The sequence below is a fragment of the Meriones unguiculatus genome, chromosome 14 (genome assembly GCF_030254825.1).
Source record: "Meriones unguiculatus strain TT.TT164.6M chromosome 14, Bangor_MerUng_6.1, whole genome shotgun sequence".
Taxonomy (NCBI): domain Eukaryota; kingdom Metazoa; phylum Chordata; class Mammalia; order Rodentia; family Muridae; genus Meriones; species Meriones unguiculatus.
In genome coordinates this window covers 35047948-35056566 of record NC_083361.1, presented here as the reverse complement: position 1 = coordinate 35056566, position 8619 = coordinate 35047948, and the positions used below count along the sequence as shown (strand labels likewise).

Genomic DNA, 8619 nt, shown 5'->3' with positions numbered 1-8619 from the left:
TTAACTCCTCTCAGATATGCCCACCTCTCTACCCACACCCCACTTCAAGTTCTCTCTCTCTTATTTTTAATAACCAATTGATTCCATTATGTGCTGTCCACATACTTTGGGGTGTGAGGTCATCCACTGGAGCGCAGTCACTTTACCAGTAACCACACCCTTAAGGAAAACTGACTTATCTCCATGTTGTGATGCAAACTCCAGGAGGGTTAGGCACTGTCCTGGGTGTACAACAAGGACTGGCAGGATAGATGCTCAATAGAACTGAGTGAGGGGAAGGGTAGACAACCTGGATGTTCACCTCTGGGGTCCCCATCATTCTGAGGGTGAAGGGACTGAGCATAGGGGCCTTGGACCTAGTCATACAATAATACCAGGAAGGCCAATTGGAGAAGGGCTGAGAATCTGCTGGAAGAAGAGAACCCAGTAGGGCAAGAGTTTGGTAGACAGAATTGGATGTCAAGGGTTTCAGCTTGCACAGTCGCCCTCGGTCTCTTGTCCCATGCTTGCCTGGCTCCTCCTCCTCTTCACTATAAAGCCACATTCTCCAGGAAGTTACCACAAAAATGCTATGCAATTTCTTTCTTTGCACCCTGACATCTTACATGGTTCTTCATATTATCTTTTAAAAGTTATGGTCCATATGGCCATTTGATATCTCTTTTCCATTTATGGTAGTGGGGAGTGTTTCCCCACCAGAACTTGGCCTTCTTTCCCAAGATTTCAGCCTGCCTATGCCTGGATGTATCCTAGATGCCCAAAGTTGGGCAAGGTGGCATATATCTGTTATTCTAACATGCTGAGGACTGAGGCAGTAGTTTGAGGTCAGTCTGAGCTACAAAGATCCCATTTATAACAAAAAAAGAACCAGCCTTAATCCCAGAGGCAGAAGCAGGTGGATCTCTGCCCAGGAAAGCAAAAACCTGAAAGAGTCTCAAAGGCCTCTACCCAGCTTTATAGAAGAGTAGGGGACTGTCCAGCCTGCAGCTGGGAAAAGAGAGGAGGCTTGGCTGGAAGAAGAGGGTCTCAGATAGCTGAGCTATCTGCAAGCTGTGCACAGAGCTCCAGGCTCACAGCTGTAGCTCAAATCCTCAACTTCTGTTGACTTGGACTCTTCAGTAAAGCAGCCCCTCACCCACACTTCCATGAGTAACTCATTAGACCTCATTAGTTCAAGGCTGGAGAGATGGTTGGTTCAGTGATTAAGAGCATTGGCTGCTCTTCTAGAGGAACTGCACCCACATGGAAGCTTACAACTGTTTGTAGTTCCAGCTCCAGGGCATTTGATACCCTCACAAGTGCATATAAAATAAAAATTAATTATTTTAAGAAGCTCATTGGCTCACTGGTGCAATGATTACTCTGGTATTTAATGGGCTCCTTTTCTGGGATGAGTAGATGTCTGTGTGTTGGGATTTCTCAGGAAATATCTGTCAAAAACACAACACACATTGCTAGTGCACCAGATGACCCCAACACCCACCCACCACAGAGTGACCTCACCTTTGAGAAGAGCAGTCATCCACTGCTATATGGACGTGTAGCCCTCGGTCCATGAGGTCTAGGGCTGTGTGCTAAGGGGTAGAGAGAGGTCAGCATGAGACACAGAGCACAACAGTGGGGCTACTGAGGGAGTGAGGATCCTAGGTGAGCAGTGGGGACTGAAAGAGCACATGAGGAAAGCTCAGGTCAATGTAGGGGCTCAGGATAGAAGAAAGGACAGAAAGGAGGGCTAGCAGGAAGATTAAGGACAAAGAGTCTCACCAAGATGCAGCCTTTGGTCTCAACGCCACAGAGAAAAACAGCTGGGGCCATCTGTCCAGCTCCTGTTGAAGGGAGGGCACCATGCTGAAGCGTATTTTGCTCATGGTTTGCAGGTCCTGAGAGTCCCAGCTCAGGAACTGTGGGGCCTGGGCTTTGTGGGTACTGCTCCATCAGTGAGACAGAGACATCCAATACCGGGGCCACCTGTATGGCAGGGAAAACATTGTTCTGAGACCCAAGGATGAGGGCTGAGGACCAGATTCCTGGGTCTGAGAGAAGGTGGTGGTCCTGGGAGCCTGAGTTTGAAGACTTCAGTCTGCACTCCTGGGTCTTGGGAAGGCAACATTGGTATGTACCTTAAGCATTCCATGGGCCACTCACACAATCTGTGGGAGGTAGAGGATTCTTTCTTGAAGTTTCTCCTGTTTGTCACATAGGAATAAAATGGAGGACTCTGGGAAGATCTGGCTGAAGTTATCTCTGGCTGCTGCCATTGTCTGGGACTGGACAGAGGAACAGTAGGCAGAGTCAAGTGGGGATGGAGGTACAGGGACTCATCCAGGATCTATGTACTTGGTTCTGTGGCTCATGCACCTTGTCTTCCTACTCATACCTCTGGGTGACTACACCTGCTGTTGCTGGCCTGGGAGTCCTCCTTTTCTTTCTCTCCTTCTCTCCTTCCTTTTCTCCCTTCCTCCTTTCCTTCCCCATTCCTCCCTTCCTTCCTCTCTTCCTCTCTCCTACCCAGGTCATAGGTGAGGCTACTCCCCCCAAGGGCCTTTTCTGAGCATGTCTGCCTTGTTCCTAGTGCCACTGTTGGGCCCCCTAGACTTCATTCCCCCTCCTCCCCAAAGGCTGTACAGTGTTGGTAAGTAATTCTGTGATTACCTCCCTCCACTTGTCCCTAAGGGAGCTCAATTAGGCCTCCAGCCCCTGGGAAAACTGAAGTCTAAGTAATAAGGTGACCTGCTTAGAGACATACTGATCTTGGACATTGTTTTAGAACTAAAAAGTGCCATGAGGGGTGAGAGCTGGAGAGATGGCTCAGCCTTTAAAGACTAGACTCAACAACCAAAAATACAAGAAAAAGTGCCTCAGGGTCTTGCTTCATAGCCCAGGCTGGTCTTAAACATACAATCTTCTTGCCTTAACCTCCTGAGTTCTGTGGTAACAAGCATGTGCTACCATGCTAGGCTCTTTGAGATCCTTAACACCTGTCTCCCCAGCTTATCCAAAATTTTCCTTTGGCCTCAGTTTACCCATGTGTAAAATACTACTGCTAAACTTCTTTCCACATCTTATAAAGAGAGGGTGCTGAGCCCACAGGATGGGTATTAATTAGCCATAGAAAGTAACAAGAGCCTAAATGTGCTACATCATAAAAGAACCTCCACAATGTTATGCTTAGTTAAAGAGACCAATCCACACTGCAAGATCTATTCATATGAAATGGCTGGAATAAACCATGTGTGGTGGCCCACACTCTAATACTACAGCCCAGGACAGCAAGAATTACTAAGTTCAGGGTGGCTTGAGATACATGAGTTCCAAGTTAGCCTGGCCTACATTGTCTCAAGAAGCTAACACCAAGCTGGCAAGATGGCTCAGTTCGCGGAAATGCCTGTGAACAAACGTAAGGACCTGTGGCTGACTGGACTCTGTAAAGGGAGAGAACCAACACAGACACTGGTTGCAAGTTGCCATGTGGGTACTGTAAATTGAACCCAGGTCCCAAGATGGTAAAATTTATGTGTATTTTACTACAATTAAAAAAGAAAAAAGAAGACAGGTGTGGTGGTGCAGGCCTTTAACCCCAGAACTGGGAGACAGAGGTAGGCAGATCTTCATGAGTTCGAGGCCAGCCTGGTCCACAGAGTGAGTTCCAGAACAGCCAAGACTATACAAAGAAACCCTGTCTCGAAAGAAAGAAAGAAAGGAAGGAAGGAAGGAAGGAAGGAAGGAAGGAAGGAAGGAAGAAAAAGAAAGAAAGAATAAAAAGAAAAAGAACGGTATGGGCTGGTGAAGTCAGCTGCCCAGTAACGCCCTCATTATTTTTAAGTAACGTTTTACAAAGGAGAAAACTGAGTCGAAAAAGGATATGAGGCTCAAATACCTGGTCAGACCCAGGCATGCCTGAATTCCTTTGTCACACTATCTATACACCTGGGACCCTGAAACTTCACACACCACAGCGCACACTACCGCACCCCTCAGGAGGCTGTGTTGTTGCTGGGCTCTGAGATGCCGCACAATTGACAGTTCCAGCTGGGCTTTCTACACAGCTCTCTCCTGCCATGTGTGTGGAGATTTGTTTGTGTTCATTCATAATTTATTCATTCAGTGGGATATGGAGGCCTGGGGACTATAACAGAGCTCCGGACCTTAGCACAACTGACTCCATGATGGGATTGCCATTCAGTCTGTAAAACTCAGCACATAGATAGCACCACCAGTCAAAACTCAAAACAAAGGCCTAATCCATCAAAATCCATAGTTATGGGAACGTCTGTAGATGTACTCATCTTGCTTTTTGGCTTCTGTAGTTCTGCTTCTGGCTAACTGTTCGTGTTAACTGAAGTATGTCAGCCCAGAACATGGGTTTTTTTGTGCTTAAAAGCTCACCCTGAGAAAGTCTCAGGGCTACACTGGCTGGTTAAGATAGACTTTCTATTGTCTTAAACCCACGTCTGAGCAGTCTTCTCTGGTGAATACCCTACAACATTTCTAAAGGTTCCACCAAGGTCCCAGAGACCTGACCGAGACCTCAGGGGTCTCCTTTGCAGGGAGGACGAGTGCGATGGTCAGAGGACTGCTAGTGGGGTACAACCTGAGATGTCCCAGATCTCAAGGACTCCCCTTGATCAAGTACCTAACACTTCAGAGGGGTCTGGCACCTCCACCCCAAAAAGAAACAAATTAGAAATTCTCCTGGTCTGTCATCTCCAGAAGTAAATCTGGTTAAGTCACCTTCTGTTTGGACAGGTAGGAAAGGTCTACTGACATAATGTCTGGGAACCACCTAAGATGTCAATGGAGCTCTCTGTTAATGAATGTGTGGTGGCCACTCTTACATGTCTGTCTTTCTGTGTGTTGTTCTATGTGTTTTGATCAGTTTTGTTTTCCAGTATCGTCCAGCACCTTTCTCTGGTGTGAGACCCTCCCTCTGCCCGGTGTGAGACCTGTGCACCCTCTTGTTGGGGACCAGAATCTTTTTGGCTCTGCCAGATCACCCAGCCACACCCTGCCCCCCAATCCTCCACAAGCCCCACTCAAGGAGTAGGAGTGCCTGCTTGTTTTCTTGTTTGACACCTGCTCATAGTCAGGGCTGGTCTCTGTGTGGAGGTGGGGAGAGGGCCCCCTCCTTCCATCTAAGCTGAATGCACATAGGGAGGGGGAAATAGTTCCCCTGGTGAGCTTTCCTTCCACTCTGTGCCTGCTCTGAGCAGCCCTGGGAAGGGGGAAAGTATCCCTGGGCCGAGCCCAAAGGAAAAGAAAAAGTCCACTTCTTTTTCTTTCACAATTTATAACTCACCATTCTCTGGGGGGGGAAAAAATGCCCCAGGGCTGGGCAGGGGGATTGCTGCCAGACAATGCAGCCTGGACAGAACAGATTTTTCTTTCTGTCTGACACTGACCAAGGAGACTTGAAGCAATTATCACTAGGTACTTTTTAGAAAGATTGAAGATGGTTACTAAAAAAATTCCTTTGTTACCCAGCCAGCTCTAGATATTACCAGAAAATAAAAATAATAATAAAAAAAAAATTAAGGTATAGCAGGTCCCAGCTGCTCAGCGGGTGGATAACAACAGAGAGCTTATTGGGACAAGACCTTTTGCATAAACTGAAAGCCATCACCACCCTCTTTGATGAGGAGACACAATTAAACCTAGAGATACCCAGCATGATTTCGGTGTCTTACCTGCTATCAGAAGAATACCTCCTACCTGAAAGTTCTGCCTCCAATCAAAAGATACAGTTGGACCATCTCTCAGATTGACAGCAAAGATTCCAGGGGGTACGAGCAACACCCAACCCTCAGGACTGGCCTAACATCCATGACTGTCAGGAAAGGAAAGATGAAATCAGGTACATGGGAGCTGCAATGATCTGGGCCCAAGCCATGTACCTCAGTGCAGACAGCAGAACTGATTGAACTGACCCAGGCTCTCAGATGGGGGAAAGGAAAGTCTACCACAATATTTGTACAGTCAGTTGGCATGCTTTTACTACTGGGTATGATCTATAGGAAAAGATAGCTTCTCACCACTGGAAAAAAGGATATTAAAAAAAATATTGGCCCTCCTAGAGGCTATTTGGCCTTTCCTACATATTGCTGTCCACCATTGACGGGCTTCTGACCTGACTACCCAACAAATGGCCTTACGACCAGTGAGGCCTGTTGATATTCTGATGATAAACCATGACCTGGTGCTGCCTGAGACTCCATGGTAAATAAGAAATGAACAGCTCAAACTCACAGGTTGATGGAGGACACCAAAGAAAAAGATCATTTTCCCAGAAACAACTGGCAGGACTATTGATAACTAACATTCACCAGGCTACTCTTCTGGGGTCCACAAAACTTTCTGAGTTTCTCAGACCACTGTATAGTATACCTAGACTGGATGGACAGCCTAGTGTGGATGTCTTAACTAGACACCAGGTTTGTGCTCAAATAAATCCAAAACAGAGAGCCCTTACCCAGGAAAATATATAAATGAAAGACCAACACCCACTGAACTCTGGGAAAACTGACTTTGACAAGATCTGGCCTACTTGGGAGGATACCTTCCTAGGGTGGATAGAAGCCTTCCTCACTGGACTGAAACTGTTAAAACAGTAGTTCCTCCAGTTACTGGTCTCAGATTTGGCCTCCCCTAACAATGGAGTCCAGCAATGGCCTGGCTTTCTTAGCCAAAGCTGATGCTTTAGACATAGATTAAAAACTTCCTTGTGCATATAGACTCCAGAGTTCTAGTTAGGCAAACAAACAGGACCCCCCCAAAAAATGAAGAAGAAAAGAAAAAAGAACAAAAACTTTAACAAAACTCTCATTAGAGTCTAGCAAAGGCCTCCTTCCTTTGCTATGCTTTGGCCCCTCTGCACCCCACATAGAGAGGGATTTACCCACTATGAGATGTTTGGAAGACACCCCCCACACACACACACACTGCTTCCCAGGCTCAGACCAGCAGTTAGCCCAGCTCTCTAGCCATTCTGTTGGAGGTTGGTCTGATGCTAATTACTGGCTCTCTGTGTAAACCTGCCTAAGTCATTATACCTGACTGGCTAATTAAACTGCCTATACCTGGGCAGGGCAGAATGGGGTAGGTGTGGCTAAGGTTTCTAGGCTTTGGAGAATCCCATGAGGAATCACAGGAAGAAAGGGTTAGCCTGGAGAAGAAACCACATGGGGCTGGGAAGGACTCCAATAATGGTGTGAAGAGGCCCAGATGAAGAATAAAAGCAAGATTATGGATGGAAGATAGGACGGTTAAGGAGGATGGCACTGGATGAGGGATGGGAGATGGATGGTGAGGCGATTCAGACAGTGTAGGCAGGAAATCTGCCCAGCCCAAGGTAAATAAGGGGATTATAAAATCTAACAGATGTCTATGTCTTATTATTTGTAATGGCGGGTTAGATAATACAGCTGTGATAATCCTCGGGCTAATAATAAGCATTATATAGCCCAACAGCCTTCCTTTTTATTTACTACAACACCATTTCTTTCTAAAGTCACTACTGGCCCTTCAGTTCTCCATACAGTGTATTTATTGAACTATCTGAGATACCCAACCAACCTCTGAGTCCACCATCAATTTCCCCTTGTTCAAGACCAGTGATATCAACTGTCTGGGTCGAACGAATAGCCTAAGGGGCACCGAAAGGGGACCTGGAAGGGGACCTACAAGGTGATTCTCTCCACTCCTATGGTGATTAAGGTAGCCAGCATTACACCCTGAATCTGTAACACCCAGATCAAGATGGTAGAAGCTACAGAGGCTGCTGTCCAATGGACTGTCTCCAGACTCTGGACACACAGAAATTAAGGTCTCATTGGGCCCCAGGTCCTTCCACTGCCTGCCTTTCTACATCCTCCTGAAACTTGTGTTTGGTACAAATACAAAGTTATGGTCCAACCCCACTGTCCCCAGGCCAGGTCCTGGAAACAAAAAAAGACAGATACAGGAGAGTATTAGCTAATGTGTCTGTGTATGTATGTGTGTGTGTGTGTGTGCACATCCATGTGTGAGTATAATATGTGTGTCACAGTATTAGCTAACAAACCAGCAACCCATATTCATCTTGGCCTTTGCTCACTGATGCTCACTTTAAATGTCTTGTTGTACTGAAGAAAGAGAAAATACTGGGGTTTATCTTTTGAGATTAAAAAAATGTAGAGTTGGGCTGGAGAGATGGCTCAGAGGTTAAGAGCACTGGCTGCTCTTCGAAAGGTCCTGAGTTCAATTCCCAGCAACCACATGGTGGCTCACAACCATCTGTAATAAGATTTGGAGTCCTCTTCTGACATGCAGGTGTTACATATAGGCAAACCGCTGTATACATAATAAATAAAAAATTTAAAAAAATGCAGAGTTTACAATTCTAAGCATTCCCTGAGGCTGGGTCCCCTAGTTGACAGGAACAAGGAAGTTTCCATTGTAAAAATTGGGTTTGTGAAACTGAAGCTTCCTTAAAAAAATCCTTAGAAAAGATTCTGCCTTTTGAAAACAGGAAAAACTTGAGGAATCAAACTCTATTTCACAGGAAGTGTCCCTGGAGATAGAGTTAATCATTCTCGGCCAGAAATTGACCAGGATTGTTCTTGATGCTTAGACACTTGCCCCCTA

At 46.2% G+C, this 8619-nt stretch overlaps 1 pseudogene; it reads right to left on the bottom strand.

Moving 5' to 3' along the window:
- Positions 1 to 944: 944 nt before the first annotated feature.
- Positions 945 to 2258, bottom strand: LOC110561056 (isochorismatase domain-containing protein 2B-like; annotated as a pseudogene).
- Positions 2259 to 8619: the final 6361 nt, after the last annotated feature.